At 39.5% G+C, this 27,847-nt stretch overlaps 1 pseudogene; it reads right to left on the bottom strand.

Annotated features, from left to right (window-relative positions):
- LOC132325700 (uncharacterized) overlaps positions 1–23,396 on the bottom strand; it is a 30,065-nt pseudogene extending 6,669 nt beyond the window's left edge.
- Positions 23,397–27,847: the final 4,451 nt, after the last annotated feature.

The raw sequence follows: 27,847 nt of genomic DNA, 5'->3' as shown, positions 1-27,847 counted from the left end.
AAAATACAATGCACGACAGTTCATTTTTACTTGCTGCATGTCCAAACTTTCTATGTTCTGATCTCATACATGTCCATCAATCAAGGCTGACAAGATTTGTAGGACCCTAAGGGATGTGTGAGCCACAGAAGGGAAATGAGATGCAAAAATTTTCAAGCAAATTATAGCAGTAATTTAGACTGGAAAGATCAAGGAGACTCAAAAGAACTTCCTCAATTTTTCATGCAGACCTTAGAGCAGAGAACAGAGAAAACATAAAATATTCCTGCATGACCACTGTGAGATACTTGGGATTTACATGATTTACACAGTGACTCTCAAGTGTTTGCAGCTCTGTTCTGGATTGCAAGGCAGGATGTATTCTATTACCATCTGTATGGCAGTTGTCTAGGTGTTAAGTGGGCAATTTCCCCTTATCTCTCTCCCTGAGAGATCACAATCACTCCTCCCTCAGCAGGGGGCATCCCGTGATAAGAGGCTATTGAATGTCACTGCGTAGCTGATAAGAACTGTAACATCCCATTGTGAGATGCTCCGCCCAGAGGGAGGAGCCGAGCATTGCTATCCAGATATAATCAGGAGATTCTGACACACCAGCACAGCTTCTCCACTGGATTCACCAGAGGAACAGCAGCTGCTTCTACTTCCACGGATCTGCGGAGGAAGAATCACCCTTTTTCTACAGGACCCCCTGCTCCAACAGAACCACACCTGACACCTCAGGAGGACTGCAGCCACTTTTCCAATTGGACTGCTGCCAGCACCCTGACCAACAGGATGTCAGGTTGAGTTCTGACTCTGTCATTTTAGTGTACTGCATTGTTTTTATTTTATCATTTTATGTTTTTCCCCCCTTCCCTATTAAAGAACTGTTATTTCCTGCTCCCATATTTTTTTGCCTGAGAGCCCCTTAATTTAAAATTCATAGCAATTTGGAGGGGTGGGGAGGGTTTGCATTCTCCATTTCAGGGGAAGCTCCTGCCTTCTTTAGCAGGCACCTGTCTTATCCAAACCAAGACAAGCTCCCACGTACATGATGGTAAGAAACAAAGAAACAATCCAAAAAGAGTTGGAAATGGCACCAATAACTCTGATTTTGAAATGTCTCACACATTGAAGAGGGGCTGCTTGAGAAGATGCGTGTAAGCTATTAATGGAAAAAATATATTTGCCATCAGCTTCCTTTACTCAAGTCCATGAACTATTGCTCAAGGGACATGGGACTAGAAAAGCAGAGACAGGAAGACTGCATTGCTCCTTCTCTGATAACAAATGGTCAGTGTTTGATAGCTGTAAAAGTTTCTCCATGTGATCGGTGAAATTTAGGGTATCTACTCCTGCTGTGGTTGGTGATGCCTTATTTATATTAATAAATGACATTACAATTTAATGTATGCTTACAGGGAAGAAGCCAAGAAAGCAATCCTATTGCAAACGAAGAAAACTGAAGGATTTTAAAAGGCTAAATTTTTCCTCCAAGCATAAAACAGGTTCCAACAAGAGAAAGGCAACTGATTACCTCTTTCAGACAAGGTTGCTAGAAAGTACATAAATTAATAGAATTTATTGTCTAAAAGAATATAATTTATATTTTACATTTGGAGATATTTTCTGCAGGCAGATTTTGTGGATATGCCTGAGTTCTTCAAACATAATCAGGTTTTCAAATAAAAGTGGATGGGCAAACTGTCAAAATATGCCTGGGACTTCAGCTTGAGACAAAAGGTATAGAACTGAGAACATTTAAGACTATTTCTGATGAAGAGATATTAGCTCAGAAATTGCAGAGAGGAAAGAAAGAAAGAAAGAAAGAAAGAAAGAAAGAAAGAAAGAAAGAAAGAAAGAAAGAAAGAAAGAAAGAAAGAAAGAAAGAAAGAAAGAAAGAAAGAAAGAAAGAAAGAAAGAAAGAAAAAGAAAGAGAGAGAAAGAAAGAAAGAAAGAACACACAATCCCTCATTCTTTGCTAAGTATCTCAAGACTGAAACTGCCAAATCATTTAAAAGAACTTGAAAAGCCATTGCAGCAGTTTCACAGCAGCTCAAACCAATTTCAGCCCAGACTGCTGGAGTGTCACTCCTCTTCTTCTGTCCCCAGCCACGTGTTTCCAGTCCCTCCTTTGTGAGGCATCAACAGCTACAGAGAGGAATTAACCTGGTTCATTGAGTAGAATCAGGCAGAGATGAACTCTTTTCTTGCTACTTGGTTAGTTTTGAGCCAGCTGGCTCACCATTTTCAGAAAGTGCCAACAGGGCCACAGCAGCTCAAATATTCATCAGCTTCAGTGAGACACAAATACCTGGCAGCATTTGTTTTTCTTGTGATTTATTATAGAAAGAATGTTGCAATTCAAGCTTTTAAAAGCCTTAGATAAACCTTAGATAAAACTAGTAAATAGAATATACTTTATGGCTAGATGTAGTCAGAGAAAGTAGTCCTGTTTCTGTGAAGATGATGAGATGTATCAGCCAATTCAGCTAAAGGAGCATCCATGCAGAACAGTGCTAGTACTCCAGCTTGTAACACATGCAATTGTAAAAGCCAGATTTCATTTTTTATGCATTACATACACTAGCATACCTATTTTTAAAGCAATAATGTCAAAGGAATCCAAACAGGCTTACATGAATCAGATGCAGTTTCTGTTTTCATTCAGAGGAATGTCAGTCTAAGAGATCATTTGAAAATTCAGAGCCATCACTGTATCCCAGGCAACCACTACAACTTTGCTCTGCACTTTTTAAGAAACTCAAGCATTTGGTCTAATCCCACATGACTGGGTTCTTGATAAAAATTCTTTCAATTCCATCACTTTCATAAACAAAGCCACCAAATTAGCTCAGTTTTTTTAAAATTGGAAATATGTGGATGACCAGTAAATGCAGACCCTTGATGCAAAGGGGCTACAGGGTTAGAGAAAGAAGCAGTGTCCCAACATGCACAAGGTAGATAGGTTTTTTCCCCAATCCTCACAGAAAAAAAAAAAAAAAAAAAAAAAATTAATCACCTGATCAGCTGGTGACAACAAAAGAGGTGTAGTTTAGTTATGAAACTCAACTTCATAAAAGAATATATAGGCTGTTCATGCTGTTCATTCTGTATCTTCATCATGGGAGCTAGTGAAACAAACACAGTTCAAACACAGTTTGAATTGCCATCAGTGACACTGATCCTCCTCTTGGCAAAAGCAGGGACCTCTTGAAATTCTTCTAGTCCTACAGATCTATGCTATCAGGAAGGCAGTGGAGAACAGGAGGAGGAATTGTTACTGAGTGTCCAGCTGGACTGCAGGAATTCTAAAAATCTGTTCTCCTGGATCTTCATGCTCAACAACAGCCAGTTACATTTTCTAATAAGCTCTTGCCTCCCAGCTGTTAATACCTACAGTTCTTCATCAATTTGTCCCAGAAATCTCTCACTTGTCAATTCCCATAAATAAGGATCTCTTGTTACCTTCAAATATCACAGTTTTTGTCATGTAGGGTTCACATTCCCTCTAACAAATCAAAAATTTGAGAAAAAGCAACAAGTACTCATGGATAAAGCAGTGAAGTTCAAATGCTGTGAAAGTCTTTTCACATATTCACAGACTTTCCCTACTTGAGGGTTGATAATTTGTCAGAAGAATGTTCATAGGCAAGGAAATAACATCCTCGGAGGTCATCAAAATCCTTGCAAGATTAGACAGCAAAATCCATCTAAGATTGGAAGTAAGTATATTTGACCTTGGCTGAAACATTAAGAAATGCTATCAGTATATCTTTCAGTGGAATTCCTCATCCCTCCTCCCACTTCCAACCCTGCCAGGCAAATAAATTCATCTTTTTTTCACAGAAATAATGAAAATCTATCTAGAGATGCATGTTGGGTAGGAAACTGGCAACTTGTTCTAGCTAATGCACTGCATTCCGAAGTCAAGTTGTTTTCAGAGTGTTCATGTTCGCAAGCATTAATAATTAATAAATAATAACTATTTTGGCCCATCTGTTCATTCTTTCATAATCTGAAAGAATCACTAATGATGTGCAGTTAAAATGGACATTTCTCTTGCCTCACTAAAGCACAATTTGAATTGCACAGTTCCTCACCAGCTAGGTCATGTTACAGCACAAATAAAGGTCATCCTTAAAAGTATTATAGGTTACCAGAATACGTATTTTTCAGAGATGTGAACAATTACTTGGTTATGTCTTTTTCTTTTACTTCATAAAATCATGTCTACAGAAAATTTGTATCCTTAACAAAGATACAAATTGATCATTATTCAGAGTGCTTGCCAACTCTTTTTGTGCATATCCTCAAATTCTATTAGATTTGACAAAAAAGTCAGATGGCAATTTGTTCTTGGTTACTGCTGATTAAACTCACCAGTCCAAGCTAGTTTTAACTTACATATGTTATAGAAGACATGCATGTCTTCTTCCAACCCTAGAACCATAAAATATTTTAGGTTGCAAAAGACTCTCAGATCATCAGTTCCAGCCATTGACACAGAACTGTCAAATTCACCACTAAACCATGTCCCAAAGTGCCATATCCACACTTTTGTGGAACAGTGCCAAGGATTCCACCACTTCTCTGTTCAGCCCATTCAATGCCTGACAACCCTTCTGGTGCTCCAGGTTATTCCATTCGCTTAGATGCATTCCAATGCTCAGTTTCTCAATTTTGGATAGAAGTAGGATGAAAGGTTTTTTTTATCTACCTCCAAAATTCAGAATTGTCCAGATTCACAGGATCTGTGAGGGAAAGCATCCACCTGCTAGAAAAAGAGCTCAAATGCAAAGAAAATGCAAGAGCGTAATCATGTGGAGATCTATTACTATGACATGGATTTGGGGCTTCTGTTCCATATTCAATTTACCTGCGACTGCAATTCTAGAGTCAAGCAATTGGCAGCCACTCTGTTCACTGTAAAGTCTTTCTGTGCCATCAGATCAGATAAAGAGCATATGTCTCTGTCAAACATTTTAGAGTTCACTCAGGACATCTGGGCACTATGCCCACCAGTCTAGCTCATGCTTGTGCTGGATTCCAATTGGACTGGATCCAGTCCTGGCTAGATGGTGAAAGCTCAGATAGCAGTGAGCCCAAAAGTCTGCTGTCCTCAACTTCCTCCTTCTCAAAACTGTTGCTGAAGTCACAATTTTTATTGCCTGTGGCTGTGTGCCATAGGAGGAAATGATCAATATCTCTTTTCATATCTGGAACCGTATAAAATTTATTGAATTTACTGTCTAGCGACTTTCAAACACAGACACGCTGTCATGCTCACTATAGTGGAACAGTTGCCTCCCTTCTCATCTGATATCTTCTACATTTTATTTCAGTCTCTGTACAGGCAGAGAGCAGAGTGTGTTGGCTAATCTAAGTTTTCTTTTAGCCAAGGGAATAGTTTCCAGTAGAGAAGATGAATTTCAGAGATTGTACACTTGAACAAAGCATAGATTTCAACCAAATCTGACCAAAAGTGAGAAAAGGGACTTGCAATATCCAAGGTGCCCATAATATGAATCAAGAAATACAAAGTCAAAAGAAAGAAAAGCATAAAGAGATATTTAGATATCTCAATTCTAACCATTGAGATGTGCTAGAAATGTGGTAAGCTGGCTGTGGAGGAGCAGTCATGAGCACACCAGCCAGAAATAAGCATCTCACTTGACATACTGAGCTAACTTGTCACAACTTGTAAAAATCAGAGTGGTTTTTCCACTGAGTTGACCTGGGAGAAGGACACTGTTACATATTGGCAAGTAAAGCCTTGAATGGCAACATACTAGATTTATGGTTTGCCAAGGCAAGGGGATTCCCTGTAAAATCAGCCTGTGGAGTAGCAGGTGCAACAAGTTTGGAAAACTCTTTGAAAACAACACACAAATTCAGATAGGTCTAGAAAAGAGAGAGGGAAATTGTTTTCTTTTTTTTCCTGCTACTGCAAAACCAGAAGAAAATCTACAATTCATAAATTCATATTTATGCACAAGCAAGAAAATATGATCATGTTTATACATACTTTCATTTGTGGAAATTTTGATTCCAAAGAATGTTCTCTTAAATATGCATTTGGTAAACTCTGGAAAAGTGACTACTGGTAACAGGGATGCACACTTTATTATTCACATCTTTAAGGAAATGTTTTTGCAAAGATGTCTTCAGCCCCATGTGAAAGATGATGTGTCTCTTGGATTATCTCTCCATGAACTTTCTTCTGGTGTGGATGAAGATGCTGTCCCTTGCAGAATGGCTTCTGAAACATAGTGGAGAATTTGTTATAAATATGTAATTTTAAGTTCAAGTCCCACCTAGTAGAATCAGACAGCCTTCAAAGATATCTGACTCAAATTTAAAGCCATTTTCTTTTCATAAAAATTATGATATTTAAACACAATAAATGAAATTCCACATGCTGTTCTGCTAGGCTCTGAAAGCTCCTCGTATCAGACAAAAAGTTTGTAGGTACCATCCTAGCATCTTCATATAGAGCGTGCTAGTATTACTTTCACACAACAAAAATATTCAGTATCTTGAGTTGTAGTTTTACATCAGCAAAGTGGTAGAAATAAAACAGAAATCCAACAGCAGAAGTTACTTAGCTTTTTCTTATCCTTGCTTTAATTGGAATTTTTATGGTTTTTATTTTGTAGTTGCTACTAATCTTTTTTTTTTTTTTCCTGACCTTCACAATCTATAAAATGACAAGTCATAAGAGCAGGTAGGTTTGGAAAAGTAAAACTAGAGTGAAATTTAACTACAAATTACATTTTCAATGAAATTTAAGTGTTAGGTGAAAAATTTCAGTAATGAGTACATTACAATCAAATAAAAAAAGAGACACAACACTTCTTCACTCCAATAAAGCAAAGGACAGGTTTGTTGGTTGTTCTAACATTTTTTAAAGATACCTTACTAGAAATTAGATTTGAAAATTAGAGAAATACCTAAGAGAAAGTGGCTCAATTTCATTTCCTTCTAGGTTCGGACATTCTGCAGAAGTGTAGGGTTCATCTCATCAGACTATACCACGCAGGAGATAATTATTTTTTCACACATCGGATAAAACTGATCCCTCAAAGCATGTATTTTTCTCCCTTGAGGACACACATGGAAAAGAAATGACCCACTCAACCCAAATTTAAGGGATTTTTTTGAATTCTAGACTGAACCATTTAATTTCACCAAGACTTGCTCTCTCCTGTGTAAAAAGTGAGTGACTTTAATTTCCTTTAACTCTTTTACAAGAAGTTACTCAGTTATATACTGTTGGAACTAGTAAATCTCTACAAATACATTCAAGCAAGTAAAATATTGAATAAAAAATTTACAAGACACTCTGTAAACCTATGATTAAATAATTTTGATTTCCAGAGGTTAGCAAAGACATTTACATTAGCCAGCTGTATTTTCCACCCTGATTATCCCTCCTGCTTCATTTCAGTGTAACTTCTTTTTAAGAATTCAACTTGCACCTCTGTAAGGCAGGCCACTGATGCTGTTTCCTTCCAGAAAGTTCACAGCAGTTTAAAATTCATAGTTTAAAATAAGAACTAAGATTTAATAGAAGGTCCAGCTGTATTTTTTCCAGGCTAAAGAGATGTTTTATTGGACAGGTCAATGGCACTGTATATATAAAGAGTAGAATTATTTTCAGGAGGCTTTTTAGGAAGCTTTAATTTAGTCACTGAAAGTAAATTAGTTATCTAGACTTTTTTCCTGGTTAGTGGAGGGAGACGTCTGACCTAAGTGTCTATGATAGGCTGGCTGCATCACCTGGCAAAGCTGCACACCTCCTGGATAAAAAGGCTAGGTGGAAGAGGGCCACACAAAGAGTGTACTTTAACATGGCTCACTGTAGAGCTGACTTTCCCCCCTTCAGGCTAAGCAAGAGTGCAGGGACAGTATTCACACATGACAGCCCCAAAGAAAAACTACTGAATTTTTCAAACAGTATTAAGCAGAGAGTATCTTACAGTACCAGGGTCTCTGATTTTCTGTCCATGAAAGTTTTAGCTTTGGGGGTTTTTTCTGCTTTCCATCTCTGATGTTCTGAAGCTCTGAGCTCATCTCAAAGCTCCAAATTCTGCCTGGTCAGCAGCTCAGCCTGGTCTCTCAGTTTGCTGCAGGCAGCACGCCAGTAGGACTCAGTTCTCTTGAACTCCTCCTGCAGTCCAGCAATCTGCAGTTTTAATATCTGTCAGTGAAAAAATAGAAGTGTGCCACGTCATTGCCTACTCTGAGTTAAGCATGCCCACCTTACATATCTAGAAGCAAGCATGGAGACTTTTGTTCTGCTTAAAGGTCTACAGTATTAAGGTGTGCAATAAAAAACCAATCACATTTGAAATTATTTCAACAAAGAAACTCCCCCCTGAAAATAAAAAACCAACAAAACCAAAAAACTTTGCAAACTCCCACACTTAAAACAAACCAATTGTTACAAAATGAGCAGACCCAAGTCTGTGATGAAGAAGATAATGAAATTCAAACTAATCATGCAAATAATCAGCATTAAATGTCAATGTCTTTAGGAAAAGGCTAGAATGCAAGGTAGAGTTTAATGACAAGAATGGCAGGTAATCAGATCTTCATGTGGTTAAAAGGGGGCTGGAATACTTAGATCCTTCTCACAAACAGCAGGGGATTGCAAAGACATAATTTTCAACTGAATTGAAAATGAAAGTAATGAAATTTGGAGATGACATTTCCATATGCATCCATCTCCATTATTTTTGCCTCCTCCCTTCTTCCTTCACCCATGCTGATGCAAACACTTAGTCCTTTTCCTTCAGGGCACTAAAGCTGAATAGTGCAAAGAGAATACTGGTGGAGTAGAGCTAGAAATGTGCAGTTTGCTCTGCAGTCAACCAATTGTCAAATGCAACCCTCTCTCACTTTGCCTTCACTTCTGTGTCTGCCCATTTGCTCCTGATCACATTCCTTTCTTAGCTGTGAGCTGCCACTTCTGTATTTGGCACATCCAGAAATGTTCTAGAAGCAGCAGACATCTGAAGTTGGGAATTCCAGAGATAAATAACTCAAAAATATTTTGGTTTTGTTTTGTGGAAAATTAAATTTTTGAACCTGCACTCATTATGTATTTCAGGTGGGAACAAAAAATTAAAACAATTCTATGAAATTCCATCTCTAGAGCTAGGGATAGTCAAGAAACACAACTATTCCCTGGCAAAAATTCTAATTTTTTTCCTAAACCTAGGTGAAAAGAAAACTGATATTTTAAAATATTATGCAGAGAGTACATTCAAAACATTTAAAATCAAAATACTAAAATGGCCTCACTGAAACATTTACTGTTGAAAATGCAAATTGTAGACAAATATGCAAGAAAAGGAGAAAAAACATTCACTGTATGTATGGTCCAAAAATATGTATCTCAAAAATGTACAAATGAAAAATAAAGTATAGAAATTTTGAACAAAGTACTGTGTTGCCAGTTTTAATTGTTCTGAAACTTTTTTGATCATGAAAGTAATTTAAATTGTCAGTTTGCTGTCAAATATATCAGTTTGGTTTAGACATCCTTTTGCAGCAGAACATTGTTCCAGACATTTCTGAGCTTTACTATTGCTCATTCTTTTATTTTGTAAAAATATGTCGTTCAGCTGCCCCATCTCTGTTATTGGTTTCACATGGCTTACCATTTTTTTTCTCTGTTTATCAGTGATTCTTGTAGAAAATTGCCCCTCAAGTCATATTATGTCTACTTGTTTTTAATAGGGATAATGGCCACAGATAATCTGAGATGATTTTATCACTAAAGAATCTGAAATAAAGTCTTTAAAAAGATAGAATCCCCTATAGGAATTTAGAAAAAAACCATAATGAATGACTTGGGGATGTTATTAGGCAGGTTAGATTGTTAGACACAGGGCTAGGTATCATAAAAGTACCTCAAAGCAAAGATCAGGATAGTCTAAAGAAAAAAATAATAATGAATCCTCAGCACAGGAATGAGAATGATGGCCATTAACTGTGCTGCATGTGGCACAATAAGTCCTAATATTTGCAAGTAGGAAAGCTCACTATGCAGGAGTTGGAAATTTTTCAAGGGTCAGATCAGCTGAGCAAATCAGTACAAGGAAGTATGAGGAACATGGGAATGTTTTAACATCCTTAAAAAATGGTAGGCAAACCTAATTTTTTTTTTCTTATACGAAAGAAAGGGATGTACATTTAAAGCACAAGCCAAACCAATATATTATTAAAATAAAATCTTCTCTGTTTATCTAACCATCCTAAATAAGTGCCATCAATAATTTGCCATGTGTAGAAAATGGAAAGATAGAGGCAAAAACACAGGATGTTTGTATAGAAGGATATTAATTGATAAGAACTGCGTATTTATTCTACAGAAGACAGCTTACTTGCATTTCTTCTGATTTCAATCTTCTCCAGTGACTCTAGCTGTTCCTTTGAACTTGCTCTGGGCAATTTTTTCTTTCTGCAGTGAGCTTGATCTCTATTGTGTTCCAAAGGGTGAGTCAACTCCTGGCTCCTGACAGTCTCGAGCTGGTCTATTCATGTTCTGTTCACAAAATAAACAAAGAGTATGAAACTGGCATATGAGACTGTAATGAAGGGCTGTCTTCAATGTACCTTCTTTGGGCATGACCTTTGGAGGGCTTGGGCATGTCCCTCATATGCTGATACTGCTGGGAGTAGCAAGCAGTTATCAGCACTTGTCAAAATTAAGGTACTTCCTCCATGGGAACACTCATGCATGTGTTCACTGGCAAAATTTGTTCTATTTAACAGCTGGCAAGAATTCTAATTGAAATTTTTGACAATGTGATGACCATGAACTTAGAGGCTTTTAAACATGTTTTGTATTCAGATAGCTAAATTAGGGCAGACCTGTAGAAGGCACAGCTTGTTACCTGCCAGCGTATCTGTGAAGCCTTGGAATCATCCAAAGCTGGGGACTGGGCTGTAGTTTCATCTGCCCAGTCATTGTTACAAGTCAGATTAGCCATGGACCTGAATGAAATGGGATAAAGCATTTACTTTCTGCAGGAAAATAGGCTCCAAGAGTTAAATGTGAGTGCTCAGAAGAGATTTGCCTTTGAACTCAATGGCTCAAGACATGACTGATCTGGAAATGCACTTAACACTCAGAAACATGAGTCAAATACAAAGAAGAATACAAGTCTTTGCATATCCTCAAGCAGAGCTTATTTATTTGACTGTGATCTAACTTCTTAGTTAATTTTTAATCTGACATGAAATTATTTGTGGGCTTCCTGCTAACAAATAAAAAGTGAGCTTCCAGCTCCCTTCATGACGTACAGCCACCATCTGTCCTTCACCATTAATCGAAAAGAAACACGAACTACAGGCATATAACCTCAGCCCTGAGGCAGCCATGGCCTCATGTTTCCTCTCAGTAACAGAGTTTAGCACCCCAGGAGTAAAATGTGAAAGTTCTCACAGATACTAAGAGAAAAACAAACTCCCTATATCCTGCTGCTCTTTGTAATTAATTACCTAATGTCGTTGCTGCTGCTGATTTCTATTCTAAATAAGTTGACTAATATTCTGGTTAAAAGCAGGAAGGAGAAAGTCTCAGCAACAGTCAATATAAGTATTAATTCTCCTCAAAATAATCAAAGTGAATGAGCAAACAGAGCCCACGTGGGATTATGTCCAGCCTACCCTTCCTCCATATCCAGACCATTACTCTGAAACACAATGTACTACAAAAAAAGTAAGATGCAAGATCTATGTATACCATTTTCCACTGCAGAATGAACAGTACTGTGATAAGTCAAGCTAGAAAACAGGCCCTGACCTGAGGAAATACAATAACCAAGGATACCAGGAGCACTTGTGAAACTTCTTTGGAGCTGCTGACGAACAGTTCATAACCCAGCTGTAAATTACAAACAGGAGCTAGGTGCAGAACACAGAAAATACATTAGAAATGGCTAAGCACTCTGCACAAACTGAAATTCTTGCTTGCATGCCAGGCACACCTCTGCATGAGGAAAATTGAGACAGGGCTGCCTGTGAAGCAAGAACATATATGAAGCAAAAGTCTTTTTTCTGAGACAAGGTTTTTCAGCAAGATGCAAGTAGGGAAAAATAAACCAGCCACCAACACATTGGCTGCTGCCATTGGTCCAGAAAGTGCACAGATTCCATAAAGAAATTGTGTTTTAAAAATGGCAAACAAGATGCAACAAGATGCACTTGTTGGAGGAACAAGAAAATAACCATCACAGAATCCTCTTGGCTGACACCAAGTGCCAGCAGAGCAACCTCAGTGCTGCAGGGGTGGAGCCACAGGTTGATGCCTTGAGCACTGTCCAGGCTCTCTCAGGCACCAGACACATACACAAGACACTACATCCCAACTGGTTTTACCCTCTTGCTTATATTATTTGTGCCTGGAAAAGTCTGGAAACAAAGGAATGGATAGGTTTGGGCATGTTGTGCTGCTCTGAAAAGGATTTTCATTGCTTCCAGCCATCACAAGTTGTCATGCAGCACAAGTAAACTGTTATCAATGGGCAGTCATCTTGTGCTCCTAACAGGGTTACTGATTTAAAAACGTGAAGCAGATTCTTGGATTGCATAAGTCAGCACAGGGCCAACACAGCCAAGGATGACAAGCTGCCTTTTGCAATTACTTTTAGCTCATAAATTAGAAAAACGAGTGAAAAGATGTACACATTATACTGGGCAGGCATTTTTGGATCAACAGATACTAAGAAATGCTAGGGGCTACTGTGGCTAATGCTACTATGTGGAAATGCTAGGGGCTACTGTGGCTAATGACAAGAATAAATCCATGCAAGCTCTTTTAAAAATATGTGTTATTATGAAAAAGTCAAAGTAATTGCATTGGTAAGGCAGCACGGTCAGCAGGAAGAGAATACAGTGCTGGCAGATTTTGGCACAGCAGTAATTCTGCACCAGTACATCACTCCACAGTCAAAATTTACAGCAGTAAAAGTAAAAACAGCACTTAATTTCATTAGAAGTTTCATGAATTGCCAGAACCCACAAATACATCTGGAACACCTCTCATGGTCAACAAGACATACAGGAAGGATCTTTAATGAAATCATTAATTTTTAATGCAGTGAAAGCAATTTGTTGAAAGGCAGCTAGAGGAGAAAATGACACAAACCAATAAATGCAAAATACCCTTTTGCACTATTCCCATCATTTTGAAAAGAAGAAGAATGGACAAGAAAATCTGAAAAATTATTTTTTACTTTGCATAATATACCAAAAAAATCAAAATCAATAAATTATGTTAATTTTGCACCAGTTAGGAGCTAGTTTTGAAATGCAAAGAGGAAAAGCATCTCCCCTGTGTTTATAGTAGATGGCACCTACCAATTTCTAACAGATTTCATCACATTAAAAATTCATATTTGATTTGATTGTAAGCAAGCTCAATTTTTATTAGAGGTATTTGTATAGCCTACAATTAGTTAGTGCCCTCAAGACACTTCCATTACAAACCCCATAGTTCCAAAATTTTTAATTGCAGGAATTTTGTGTTAAGAAATTATTTTTCTTCCATGAAGATGTAAACAAAACCAAATCAAACAAAAAACTTTACAGTATTTACTAATTACAAATTACAAAAGCAACTCTCTTGAATTTTCAACTTAAATTTATATAGTATCAAACACATCCTCATTCTGATCAAAAGATTGGTGTTCCTGAAATAAGAATGCTGTTGGCATTGATGTGTGTTCTACACTTTTTGTTAACCTCAGAAATATGTGCTACCCTGATGTGAATGTGAGAAATTTATCCTTTACTCCATCAGCAGCCTGATCTTATTAAAAAAAATAACTAGCGTGAGTTCTTTCTGCTCTCACTGTAATCCAAAGATATTCAGCAAATTATGGGAAGCATTTGGCATTACTCAGCTTTAGACCCTAACTGCTGAAGTGTTTTGAGAGCTGACCTCCTTTGGTGTGGTGCTTTACTTTTAATTTAGATGGCTAAATAAGTGTCTCAGTTCAAAAACAACACAGAAGCCCCTGGAAAGAAGCTAGCTTGTAAGTAAGAATTTAGCAGCCTATTTTTAAGGGTTCTAAAAGAAATATTTTATTCACTGCACACACAGATCAGTTTCTTGTGTATACACATTTACCTGCAAAAATGTGTTGCTTCCTCATGTTCTTTTCTCATCACAGTCAGTGAAGGGATTCTTCTGTGGTGTACATCAGTCTCTGATCCTCTGCTAAGGATGTTCCAGGTTTCTTCTGGACAGGTATCTATGATAATACACAGCACCTTGTGAATATTTATGAACCTTCACTATGTTTTGAAAACCCCTTCTTCGTAAGTGCAGTAAGCATTATTGCTTAATCTATCAAAAACAATTTATGTGTTTTGCCTAATTAGGCAAGTATTCCCTTCCCATAGGTCTTAGCAGTGCAATCCAAACCCTACAAATTCAGCAAGTGAAAGAGATTTTGGTGCATATTAGTGTCAGTAGCTGAACTCCTTTTTAGGAATGTGAATGCCACGTGGTGGTTCAACTTTAATACGAATATAACTTCCAAAGAGGCCTCAGGAACCCTTTTTTAGCAGCAGTCTGACACAGAGTGTAGTGTGCTTAGTGGATTGTGACAGAGCAATTGAGAGCCGTCAGAAGTGAATATTTCTGCTCTGGTGATTATTGCAGGTAGGAAAACTTATTCTGACTGATCTTACATAAAGAGAAAGCCTATGGATTTAGGATGAGGGGTCAATATGTGGGAAGTCCTTCAGTGGAAAGTCAAGAACCTGTTTAATAAAAAGGACTAAAGCCTGCTGAAGCAGGATACCATACCAGAAGTAAGATCACTGGACCCAAAGCTGAGAAACACTGATTGACCAAAAAGCTGGGACCACATTAAGGAAAAACTGAGTGAAGATGTTCTTAGGAAATTGTAACATTGTCACTGATCTGAGGCTCTCTGTGTCTTAGGAGAAAAAACATGTAAATTTGGGAGGTAATTTACCCATTTTTTAAAAAGTCACATATGGTATCTCTGAGGAACTTAAATAGAAAAATGTGAACATTTCACTGTCAAGGGGTGAGTCATACCTAAGCTACAGGGAAGTCTAGCCCTGACTTCAAGGATTTATTCAACACTGCACCTATTTCATGGGATCAAAAGTTTGCACCTGAAAGTGCACCTCCAACAACAGACTTAGGAAGAACGACTAGTGATGATGGAGAAGTAAAAACAACAAGGAGTTTGCAAATGTATTCTTCCCTCTTCTCTGTTTTTTTCCAGTTTAGGTCTGAGAAATAATGACAGCGGTGGGCATACAGCTAGGAAGCACAGGCAGAATGAGTCATAAATCCAAGACAAAAGTTTTTCCCCAATAAAAAATAAACACAAACCAACACTTGGGTAGTTCTTACCTAATGTGTCTGCAAACAGGTTTTTTTCTGTAGTGCCTCCACTTCAGGGGTTTCTTTAATTTTGAAAGTAGGAATCTCCACTTTTGAAGATGGCTGATGTAATCTTTTAACATAGCTGGCCCTATTCCCATTCTTTGACTCAAGCTCATGCTCTCTCCTTTTCAATCCTGTGAGATGAAACAGGGACTGCTGAAAAGAAGAGCAAGCCTTGCTCCCCTTCAGACCGACAGCTCCAGCACTAGAATCACTGCTGCTTCTGCTGGAGATATCTTGTTGACCTGAAATTGCTTGTATATATATTGTTTTCTTAGTGATGATCTGCTGTATTTCCTAACAGAGATTTTTTTCTGTTCCACTGGGTTTATCACTAGCATAATGACCATCGGAAAGATCCAAATGTCTGTCAGTGTGATCTGCTCCCTGAGGCACATGCTGGGAGGGATATTGAGCATGGTGAGATTTGGGGTCATCATCCCTTTTTGGGAGTAAGCAGCTTGACTCACGGGACATGATGTAACTTGCCATGTCGAGTCAACTGTTCCCTTTCTTTGCCATTCTTACTGCAAGGCTGAGGGTGAGATTCCCTTCTCCACAGCCTTGGGTGAGCTACAAGTAATTGCTTTTGTCTTGTCAATGACCATCTGAAACCCAGTACGAATTTGCCTTTGGCTTTCCAAGTTCTGGCTCCCCACAACAACTTCCTGTGGGCAGACCTGAACCCACTTCTGACCCTGTGCGAATGCAGGACCTGCGCTCCACTCTGCCTCCTGGATGTGATCTGTATCTTCATCCTGGAGTGCATAATGCCTCTGGAGGACTTCCTAGGTTGTTTATGCTCCCTCTATGAGATGACCTTCCAGAGGCTGATCCACCCTACCTAGGTCCTTTTGCAGAGTACCCTCCACAGATCTTCCAGCAGTTTTGCCTTCTCTTCCTATAGGATTCATGTGATGAATCTCCATTCCCTCACCTACTTGTAGGTTTGTGTCTCTCACATGTTTTGGGACATGGCTGCAGGATTTCAGGCCATCCTCTCTGTGGTGAGTCACCAAGATTTTCCTTTGAGTCTTCATCTCCCCCAATCACTTATTTTTCTTCTGTACTTTGCTCAACTTCTTTTGTTTCACAGTCAGTCTTAACCTTTCTCTCCCCGCCAGCCAAAGCACAGTCTGCTTTTTTTTTCATGTGTATCCATCTGCATGGAGCTACTGACCTGCAGATTTCACTGAGAGCATTGCCCGGGCTGCAGTATGCCTCTGTTCACTTGGACAGACTAGGAGAAACAACCCCAATAATTCAAACCAGCTCTTCTGGTTTGGAATGCTTGCTGTCTTCTTTTAAAGGCTCCCATTTAATTTTTCTGAGCCTTGCCATGCCCTCTCTTCATTTCAGAAAAACCTTTGGAGGTGTTATATTTGGCTTGCTCTGGAAGAAAATAAAAATTAAATCCTGACAATCACATACAGAATCATTCTCCAGAAAGGAAGATATTTACAATAACTGAAAAAAACCTGAGACACCAGAAGTCTGAAAGACTCTGGGTATGCATAACTGAGTACATGAGAAACAGCCCTGACATTCCAGGGAAGGTGGAAGAAGCACCTTTTTAGAAGCAGTCGCTATGTGGTGCCTTCTTTCACTTATTTATTAGTAGAGTCAAAGGGTTAAGGTGGTGCTAAATGTCTATATGATAGAAGATAAGAAAAGTTCTGTCCTTACTTGTTTTCAGGGGAAGTTTCAGTAGTTTTTGCAATAGTTTTTACAGTAGTTTTCCCGGTAGTTTTTACAATAATTTTTACAGAATACATCATTTTGAGATGTTATTTTGCCAGTGAGACATAGAGAAAATTTCTGAGTGATGAAACATGCAGGTGATGAAACTTTCAACCAAGCTGAACCAAATGCTGAGTCTGACACCTAGAGGTATCAGGCATAAGTTCATCTGAAACAGTACCCACGACAAAAAGCAGAACACTCTCACTGCACTTGACCTTTGCACAAGGCCTGTATTTGGAAATGCCCCCATTCTCACAGCAGTGGCACATGAGAGACCAGTTATTATGGAGCAAACGGAGTCAACCTTGACGTCTAATTTAGCTAAGTGTCTTGAGACCTGGGCACAAAGCACGACCTAGAAAATAGGTGGAAACAGATGAATTCAGTGGGAAATCATCGAGGAATGGATTGTGATACAGCCCTTTTTCACTTTGGGGAAAAATCTTCCAATATCACATGAAAAAGCAGTGGAAAAATGTGCTACCATATAATGAAGCAAAGCAGACCCCACACAATATCTCTGTCCATGAGAATTTGTTAAAAACCAAAGTGAATACACCTGTGGCAACAGTACCTGTTGCTCCTTTTGCTGTTTTTATATGAGGAAAGTTTTAAGTTGATTTTCAACAAATTTTTCAGAAGTCTTCTGTCTAAATACCAGTTGCTGGTGCCATCTGCCTAGGCAAGGAAAAAGAAGGTACTTATTTGTGACATTCTTTAGTTAGTTTTCTTTTGATAATTTGTGTGGAGGTGATATGGAGTTTAGAACTGTAAATGGTCTCTTCAATTATTTTAATATGGGAAGCTTGTTAGTAAAATCTCCCTATTGTGTGAATCCAGCTTGCACTTTAAAACATCCTCTCTTGACCAAGCATTAATTGTACTTCCAGCAAGCAACATTTTTTAGCTGGTATCAGTCGGTCATTAGAAATAGGTAAAAAATAGTCAAAAGGAAGAATATTTCAGTCATTTTCTTCAGACTAAAGTTGTTGACAATCACAAAGACCTCACTATATTTCTGATACAGTGGCTTGAATTGGATGGTGAAGAGTGATAGAGTAGGAAAAAATAATGTCTATAATGTTGTAGAGGGCCAGAAAGAAAACTGGCTCAAAATGAAGCATAGTACAGCATACATGAACATATTTCAAAGGAAATGTACCTGACCCTTAATTTAGTCACTTATTAACAATATCTACTAAATATTAAAATATTCTTGGGTTAATAGAAGTGCTGGTTGCACAGCACATCATTGTCCTCCCTAAACTCCATCTTTACCCAGCACCACTGTACCATGGGCAGCCTTTTGATTTGTCAGTCTGTCCCTGCTACCACACCATGAGCTAATAGTATTAGATTTGTAGGGGAAACTCTTGCTAAAGAGGACTCAACATTAGGCAATACTCATTTCAGTGAAGATTGCTTCAAACCAAGTATAGCTGGGTGCCATAGTGAAAATGCCATGAAGAGCTGGAGAACATTCTGTGCTTTAGTTTCATCCAGCTCATGGTAACATCACAATGTGAACCAAAGCACAACAAGTAGGGGTGACTGGGAGACAGACTTCAGAAGCTCACTGCTGATCCAAAAATTGCATACATGGACAGGGCCACTTGCCCAGACATGCATATGGCCCTGCCACATCTTCCCAACCTTCTGCTCTGGAAGTCTCTGACTTCCTTCTCTGTCCAACTCCCATATGGTTAACATATGAAAATTCTCATGACATTTGCTCTCAGCCTGTGCTTTCCTATAAGTTTGCTGCTTCTTTTTTATACTTGATGAAAGGCTCAGCATGCCAAACACCTGCTGCTTCTATCTGCATCAGTTAAGGAAAGATAAGAACTCTGAGCATTTTTTCCATCACCAGTGCCAGCCCAGCCATTCTTGCCCATTGTGAGCAGCCCCACAGCGCCCTTTTGCAGTGTAGTGATGAACAAGATCAGAAAAGTGATCCAAGTTAAATGTTACATTTCTCTGCAGATAATTTTAATGAGGGCTACTTCACTGCCCTGTTCAATATATAGGCATATAAAAATTGGCCTTGGCACAGATGAAGAGGCAGAAGAAGGACAGGGATGAATGAGCTGCCATCATAAACTGATGGCCACTGCAGAAGTGATGGCATATCAGTAGATTTTATCTCTCCCTGCCAACTTTTGCCTAATTTCTATGTTTTGAAGACCACAGTTACAAAATCAGTTCATTTACATGGGCTAGATCAGCATTCCATAATACAGAAGTAGCTGCCAGGCCATCGACCTGCCCAATTTTTGCCCATGCACACCTGCCACTCTCAAGCAAAAGAAAGAGCAGTTATGTTGCATTTATAATGCAAAGAGTGTGTATAGCATCAAGGGAAAATGTGTGTTTGCAGTTTGACTGACTCGTAATTTCTCACCTGGCTTCTATATTTCCAGTCTTTATCTTACCCTCTATGCCAAAGTGAGATGAAGAAATCTCCTCCTTTAGTTGTTCTCCTTGTTCTTCTTTAGCAGCAGAAAAAGTTTCAGAGAAACCCCTTTCTTTTAATTGATTGCTCCCTAAGCAGCAGGAAAAATGGCAATGTAAACAAAGTCTTTACAGAATGAATAAATTAAAAATAAACATCCTAAAATAATTAGAAATGTTTGTGGTTTCAACAGAATACACAAGGTTTTGATTTTTGAAAACATTTTACAGAATACAATTGAATTAAGTAGGTGGAAGGATGCAATCTGTGGGAAAAAATAGGGGTTTGATCTCCAAATCTAGTGCTGGAATCATGGAAAGGATAAATGGTAAGATGCGTGTTCCCTGCCCATAGAGATTTGCAGTGCTTGCTTAACATGCTCACTATAGAACACAGCAGTGAAGGCACTGCTTGACAGTACTGAACAACTTGTGTGTCTGTAATTATGTGAGCCAGTTCATTAAACAGTTTAATAAGCAGTATTTGTGCACATGAGAATTTCTAACCAGGCATTTTCTATTCTATTTCACAAAATTGGAAATATATGCATCTTCCTAATGAAGTTTACTGGCTATGTTCAGCACAAGATGGCAGCTTCTACTTCAATTAATTTTTCTTCTGAGTATCAGCTAGTGGTAAGTTGCTCTTTTAGGTCAAGTTAGGGCTGACAACTTGAGCAAAAAGCCTTCACTTTCTCATTCATACTGCACACTGTTGCTGTAGCAGGAACTATATAACTCACTTTATCATGTGAATACAGCCAGTGCTATTGAAGTCCTTTACAACACACTGGAAGAACTTTCTGGTCCAACAACAGGAATACAAAAGTTTGTGTTCATCTCTCAGTCTTTCCCAGCTACACACCAAATATCCCCGAACATCTCCAGTCCCACAGCAGACAAGCACTGCTGTTTCTGCAACCTTCCCACCTGCCTTGCACCAGAAAATGGCTGAGGAGGCAGAGGTGACACAGTAGGCTGACAGCAGCAAGAGATGCAGAACCCACGTGTCCTTTCTCACAGATCTCACATGTGGGGCTATGCCACCTCCAGAATGCTTTAATTGGAGAGGTGCCCAAGCTCTTTAATTTTCAACTAGTGCTTCCCAGTGCAAGGCAAGAGCAATGTGTCAAAGTAGCTGTGTAATTCTCTTTTCTTTTCTTTTCTTTTCTTTTCTTTTCTTTTCTTTTCTTTTCTTTTCTTTTCTTTTCTTTTCTTTTCTTTTCTTTTCTTTTCTTTTCTTTTCTTTTCTTTTCTTTTCTCTTCTCTTCTCTTCTCTTCTCTTCTCTTCTCTTCTCTTCTCTTCTCTTCTCTTCTCTTCTCTTCTCTTCTCTTCTCTTCTCTTCTCTTCTCTTCTCTTCTCTTCTCTTCTCTTCTCTTCTCTTCCTGAGCATCTTGTCTGGAAAGGTTTTATGTGGGGGTCTCTGTAGACTGAAGCAATGGTTCAGTGCTTATCCCTTTAAATAAGATTGTGAAATGTTAAGCAAACTGTTGATATGCTCATGTTTGTGTTTCCAGCAATAAAAACCCAGACTCACCACAACAGTCAGAGAAGTGTCAGCTAGCCTTGTCCTCAAGTGCAAATTAAACTGAAGCATATTTCAAAGACAGTGCACTGACCAGATCCAGCTGGAAATTACCCTGATATAATAAGGCCTCTGCACTTTCAAGCCTTAGTTTTACACAGGAGAAAGGTTGAAGTCAGCACTGCTGTTAATAAAAACCAGTCATACCTCCCCCTGTCCTAGTGTGCTCTTGCTGTCAGCTTCCTGCTGTCCAGTCTTATTCCACCTGTTTGTCAACAACCTGGATGAAGGGGTAGGGATCACCCTAAGCAAGTTTGCTGCTGGCACAAAACTGGGGGGAATGGCTGATCCACCTGAAGGCTGTGCTGCCATTCAGTGGGACCTTGATAGGCTGGAGTTGGACAGAGAAAAACCTAATGAGGTTCAACAAGGACAAGGGCAGGGTCCTGCACCTGGGGAGGAACAGCACCAAGTACCAGCACAGGTTGGGGACTGAGCTCCTGGGGAGCAGCTCTGCTGAGGAGGACCTGGGGGTATTGGTGAATGGCAAGCTGACCATGAGCCACCAGTGCTCCTTCAGCCAGGAGAGCCAAGGAGATCCTGGGGTGCACCAGGAACAGTGCCAGCAGGTCCAGCTCTAGTGAGGCCACATCTGGGGTGTTGTGTTCAGTTCTGGTCTCCACAGTTTAAGAAAAACAAGGATTAACTGGTGTAGGTGCAGCAGGGAGGTGATGAGGGGTCTGGAGCATCTCCCTTATGAGGAGAGACTGAAGGAGCTGGGCCTGTTTAGTCTGGAGAAGACTGAGAGGGGGCCTCACCAATACATACAAATATCTCAAAGGCAGGTCCCGAGAAGATGGTGCCAGACTCTTTTTCATGCTGCCCAGAGTCAGGACAGGGAGTAATGGACATAAACACAAGAAGTTCCACCTTAACACTTCTTTAGACTAAGCCTGGCAGAACACTGGAACAGGCTGCCTGGGGAGGTCGTGGGGCTTCCCTCTCTAGAGATGTTCAAAAGCCACCTGGATGAGCTTCTGTGTCACCTGCTTAAAGTGACCCTGCCTTGACAGGGTGTTCAACCCTAACTGTTCTGTGGATCTGTCATTCTGTGATTTAGTGATTCATCCACCCACGGGCTACCTCCCAATCCCACTTACTTGTACTGTCAAAAGTATTTCTGAAGCTCTACTGTACTCTTCACTGGTCAATGGATCCAAGTTCAGTGTAAACCAGCAAGAAAATTATAGTTCCAAGGACAAGGAGACCAGACTCTTTCAGTGAGAGTGCCTGTCCTGAGCTAGCTTGAAGAATATGAGATTAAAATTTCAATTTTACTATGGGAGTGGCTCGCAGTATCACAGTCAGGTCTCACTGTAGAACTTCAAAGGAATCCAGGATGCATGTCTGGATTACATTTATAATCTCTTTTCTTTTAAGCTGTGTATTCCAACTTCTTTATGCTCCTCTTCCCCCCCATTTTGAAATCAACTTTTGATTTCTTGCAAATTGCTCTTTTATTCTTTCCTACCCTTCGGTATTTTCCCACAGAAGAAAAGGCTGGCAAAATGTTGCCAAGAGAAGATGCCAAGTAGCAGCTTACATTGTTTTACCTCTCAGTGATGCAACTATATATCAGTGTGAGAAAAACCAAGATTGCTGACAGAGAGCAGGCCTTCTTAGCTACAGAAACATGTTCTCACACCTTTGGAAGCTATAGCCACATCCTACTTATGCTTTTCCCCCTAAATATAACATATTCCCTGCTTCATATAACTTCCCCAGCTTAATGACTTCTCCATTTTGATCTACAAGGTGCAACTTTTCTCAGTATGAGACGCAGGATGACTGTGATTTGAGAAGTAGAAAGAAAAAAAAAATCAGGTTTACAATACTTTAAAAGCTTTTATTACAAGCCACCATAAAACCCAAGCACCTTCCCCTGACTTGCAATAAAATCAGTTAGAAACACTATCAAAGGAAAAGATTCACAGGAGTGGCACAATCGACTTAGGTTCAGATTTCCTTTCCAGCTCTTTTTGTCCACCTGAATCTGGAAGCTGCACGTGTTGTCCTGAGATTTCTGAACTGCTCTCGTTTGGCATGGACTCCAGGGATCTGCTTTGCCAAGCAGAGCACCTTGCCAAGGGAGACCTCTGTGAGAATTCCAGGCTCCCAGCTTGGGAGCAATTTTGTGATGGGAATTGGACAGGAATGAAAGTAGCTAGAAAGCATGGAAGGGGTGGCATCGTGGCTGCTAGGTGAGAAGGAATCCCAGGAAAAACAGAAAAGCCTAAAAATAATCACCAGAAAAGAAAAATTAGAAAAGCTTAAGAAAAGTATTTTTGCATTGGACTAGAAATCTCTTGCTAAACTGTTAAGACATGAAAACAATGTTGCTTTCATGTTTCGTGGTGGTTTGCATGTTCAGAATGAAATAACCAAAATCTGCTTTTTAAAATTTATTTAAATTGTAAAATCTGCTTGCTGCAATCATATCTTGTAACAAAAGTTATTATATGATACAGGAATGTTGAATTAAAGAGAACTTACAAAATACTCCTGAGCATGCAAAAACCCCCCCATTCACCCTGAGACTTCTCAAGTTCACTAGCAGATAAAAGTCATGTATCTCAAAATATTTCTAAAGCATACATTAATGGAAAAATGGGGAAGGTTTTCCTTTTAGCTCTGGATGGCTGGTTACACATTCTGTTAGAAGACTTACCAGTGGAAAAAACATAAGCAGTTCTGCATAGGGACCAAAGTCCACATTCACTACTTCCAGGAAAAAAAACAAACCACCTTTATAAATTAGGTTTGCTTTTTATTTTCTTTCTTGATACCACGAATCCTCTCTGTCCTATGACCTGACTTCAACAAGTAGAAAGAGAATGGCTAAGACTGAAGTGCCTCAGCCCTCAGTTAAGGCAGTTTTTGGAAGAAGGCTGACCTGTGGATTTGAAACCTGTCTGGCACAGACTCAGGAAGATCCCAATTCACTGCTCTTGAATGCTGTCTTGCTTCTTTATATGTATGGCAATATTAAAGCAGCTACCTTTACCATAATAAGATACATCATAGCCCTACTAGCTCTTCATATTTTATGTCTTTAAAGCTTAATGGGACCAAACTAATGCAGTGCCCTTTGCTATCCTAAACCTACACTGCCTCCAGTAACAAAAGAGGACTTTGAGGTTTTTCTTTCTTTTATTTCAAGTCAGCATTTTGTCCGTAGCCTTGTGTGTTAGCTGAATGTAGCTGGATATCTAAATGCACCCAAAGAGATTACTATAAATATATTTCTTACTGTATCAGCTTGGTCCTGACTTCATAATACTAACTGTACTTGCTTTCTTCAGAAATGCATTAAAGGATTCACAGCACTGGGGAAGGGGAAGAGAAATTTGTGTGATGAGGCATAGCAGACTTAAGACACTTTCCTGCACTTTCCACTTTCAGCCTTTCCTAAGAACCCAAAAAGAGTGGCACAGCCACAGAACAGTTCTGCTCCCAGTGAACTGCTGGCAGTAACAACAAACACCTTGCTAATTGTGGCATTTGGGCAGAGATTAATGAGCAACATAATTACTCTGTGCAGCTTCTGCTTTGATTAGAAAACTTGGAAGCCACAGACTGTGTACTTGTTCCACCTGTCACCCCAGACAGCTTGATGGCTTTTGCCTGCCATTTCAAGCAGCCTTTTCTCTGAGACAAAAAAAATGGGATCACCAAGGTTTCATTTACTCAGCCATAGTCTCCATCCTCTCTCTTTCTCAGGCTGTCTCCCTAGTGTAGAGCAGTGGCCCTCAATAGCTAATTCACAGTGGCAAAGCTCCACCAGGACATCTGGGACAATGACAGCCAGGCCTGCTTGTGCCACTGCAGCTGTGGCTTAGCTTCTGGCTGCAGGGTCAACAGCTGAAATCCTGCTTATCCTGCCCCCACAACCCTGATTGTCACACACCATCAAGATTGAAAACAAGACCTTCAAACAGATCTGATGCTGCGTTCTTCCTCAGGTTTCTCATTCCCTTCAGTCTCATAGTTCTCTGCACTGCTGGCATCATCAGAAAGCTCAGAAAGGGCCCCACAATGCAAGCAGACAACCCAAGCTGCAGAAAGCCTGGTTTTTGGTGGTCTCTGTTGGGGTGGTGGTTGGCTCTTGCTTCCCACGTGGTGCTCCTACCCCAGCATATGCCTCCTGCCTGCACACGTGCTCCAGAGCTCTGACAGACACACAGCTTCTCCAGCTACTGGGAACATGTTCAGTGACAGCACCTGCTGCACCCCAACGGTGGAATGATCTGCCTGTCCATTGTTTATCCATCCCAACATTTTGTCATTCCTACAGAAGGTTCTCTGAACCCATGAGGCTGAGAGGGAATAAAGCAAAGCCCCTTTTATTTTCTTAGCTAACAATAGGTATTACACTCATTAGTGAGGTAGATGAAACTTGCTAAAATTTCATTTTCTTTTATGAAAGCAATAATGTAAGGTCATATTTCCCTAAAACAGTGCCAGCTCCAAGAGTTTCCAGGATAAGGGACAAGGGGATGACCATAAACGCTTAGTTTTTATTGTTATGTTTAACAATAACAAGTTATGCCTATTTTCTTGAATTTTTGCAAGAAGATGTTCCTCGTATGCCAACAGAAATAAATACAATTTTGATCATAAATTATTCCATCCAAACTGGTCAAACTAGATGTGCTATGAAGTATTTTCATATGTGCATGGGGGAACAACAAAAGACATGGCTGTCCAAGATGACTTATTCACACCCTTTATGACTAGGACATGGGAAAAAAACTTTGAAGAAAATGTAGATTTTCAATTCTAAAAAGTTATTGCTGGAGGATTCACTCATACTGTCAACCCAACCTGGGTATAAAGAAGATAAAATCTTCTCAGTCAGATCACTGGCAGTCTGCTGTGATGGATGGTCTTCCTCCTTAAAAGTGACTACTTCCATTCCCTCATTTCCAAAATCCAGCCTAGGGAAGAGTGACAAAAGTCACAATGAACAAATGTGTTATACGCAAATCCTGTGGTTTATTTTCTTTCTTTATCCAAGAGAGGTTTTGTTTTAGCCCAGGCTAAATGCAGAGTATCTTCAGAGTCCAGAAACTGTGTGCAAATTGGTTGTGATTTTGGGGGGAATTCTGGTGGTTTTTTTGTTTTGGGTATTTTTACTTTTTTAAGTATAGAAAACGACACATGCCCCACAAAAAAAAAAACACTAAACTGTTCATAGGCTCCAAGTTCAAATGGTGAGCAGTTGTCAGCTGCCAGCATAAAGGTTATGGTCTGTAATAAGGAGTAAATAAAAAGCCTGTTCATGGCTTGTCACACTGACATCACATTTTGTACCAGGTGCATGGAGACTCCATGTCCTGGTCATCCTTTCTCCAAAGAGTGAAGGAAATGCAATCTTAAGCCTGGGAATGGTGGGATCCGGAAAGAGGGAACATTTGTCAAGAGTCTCTCTCAACAAATACTTCTCTTTAGGCACCTCAAGTAAGGCATTATGAAAATCAGGATTTTGTGAGGCAGCTTTCTTGACATCATCATCAAGGAAAAGATACTCCAACCTTGACATTGATAGGGAGGTGTCTGAGTGGCAAATGTGACACTGTCAGCTTTTATTCCTGAAAAACAAAAAAGAAATCCCAGTAACTGTCTATCATAATTTACCTTCTTCATCCATTTAATGTATTTTAAGTTCAGGAAAGCAGGGGATGTACTCTTAACACGTGAAGTTTCATACATAAGAAATTATTTAGGCTGGTAACTGCCTAGGCTGGTAGCTGACTTTAATTTGTACAAGAAAATGAGCATGAGAACTGCCTCACTGTTTGCTTTCTCATTGTTGCTGGTTGTCAGGGAATTATTGAATAAACAGAAGTTCTCTAAAGCCCTGATCCCTGCAGTTCTTCCTGGTCTGCACCTCTCAGTCTAAGCCACATGAAGCCACTCCTGCTCCTGGCAACACGGCAGTTCCTCAGCAAATATGGCCAAACGAGTCAGACTGCTCCCTGTGAGGCAGAAGTACCACTTCTGCACGGTACTGAAGTAGTACTTGGCACCACTACCTTGGCAGCCAGCAGGAGCAAGCAAGGAACAGGGCAACAAGCTGATTATTGCCTTGTGAAGTATTTGTGGGGAATCTCTGCTTAACAAACTTTTTTTCATTTAAAAACTATCACAAAGAGCAACATGTTTATTTCGGGCAGTTGCCTTATAAATATTAGACAAAGTAAGTGAGAAAAATATTTATACTTTCACAGGCCTTCCACCATAGTGATTTTAAAACATTTGATGTGTTAACTGTAGGTGTTAACCAAGTCAGTAGGTCTATGTAAGCCTGATATTTTAATACTGCTAAAACCCCACAAATTCCCCTGAAAAAAAAAAAAAGTATAAATCTAATTGAAAGCTCTAACAGTTTTAATCAGGTCCCCAAAACAGCATCAGGAAGTTAACCCCATGTACCAAGGCCTGAAGACCTCAGCAGAAGACTCACAGCCAAACTTGTAGCCCTGCAAAAGAACTGCCAGTGGCATGGGCACCCAGGGGAATCCCCTTCCCATTCCACTCTCGGAAGGACTTTGGGGAGAAGAATTTTCCTAAACCCTGAAGCAGTTGCACAGGTTTCTCCCTGCTGGAGACAGCAATGAGAAGTTATGATTTGTAAATT

The sequence above is a fragment of the Haemorhous mexicanus genome, chromosome 3, assembly GCF_027477595.1.
Source record: "Haemorhous mexicanus isolate bHaeMex1 chromosome 3, bHaeMex1.pri, whole genome shotgun sequence".
NCBI lineage: Eukaryota > Metazoa > Chordata > Aves > Passeriformes > Fringillidae > Haemorhous > Haemorhous mexicanus.
Note: the sequence above shows the minus strand (reverse complement) of the source record. Positions and strands in the feature narration are given on the sequence as shown.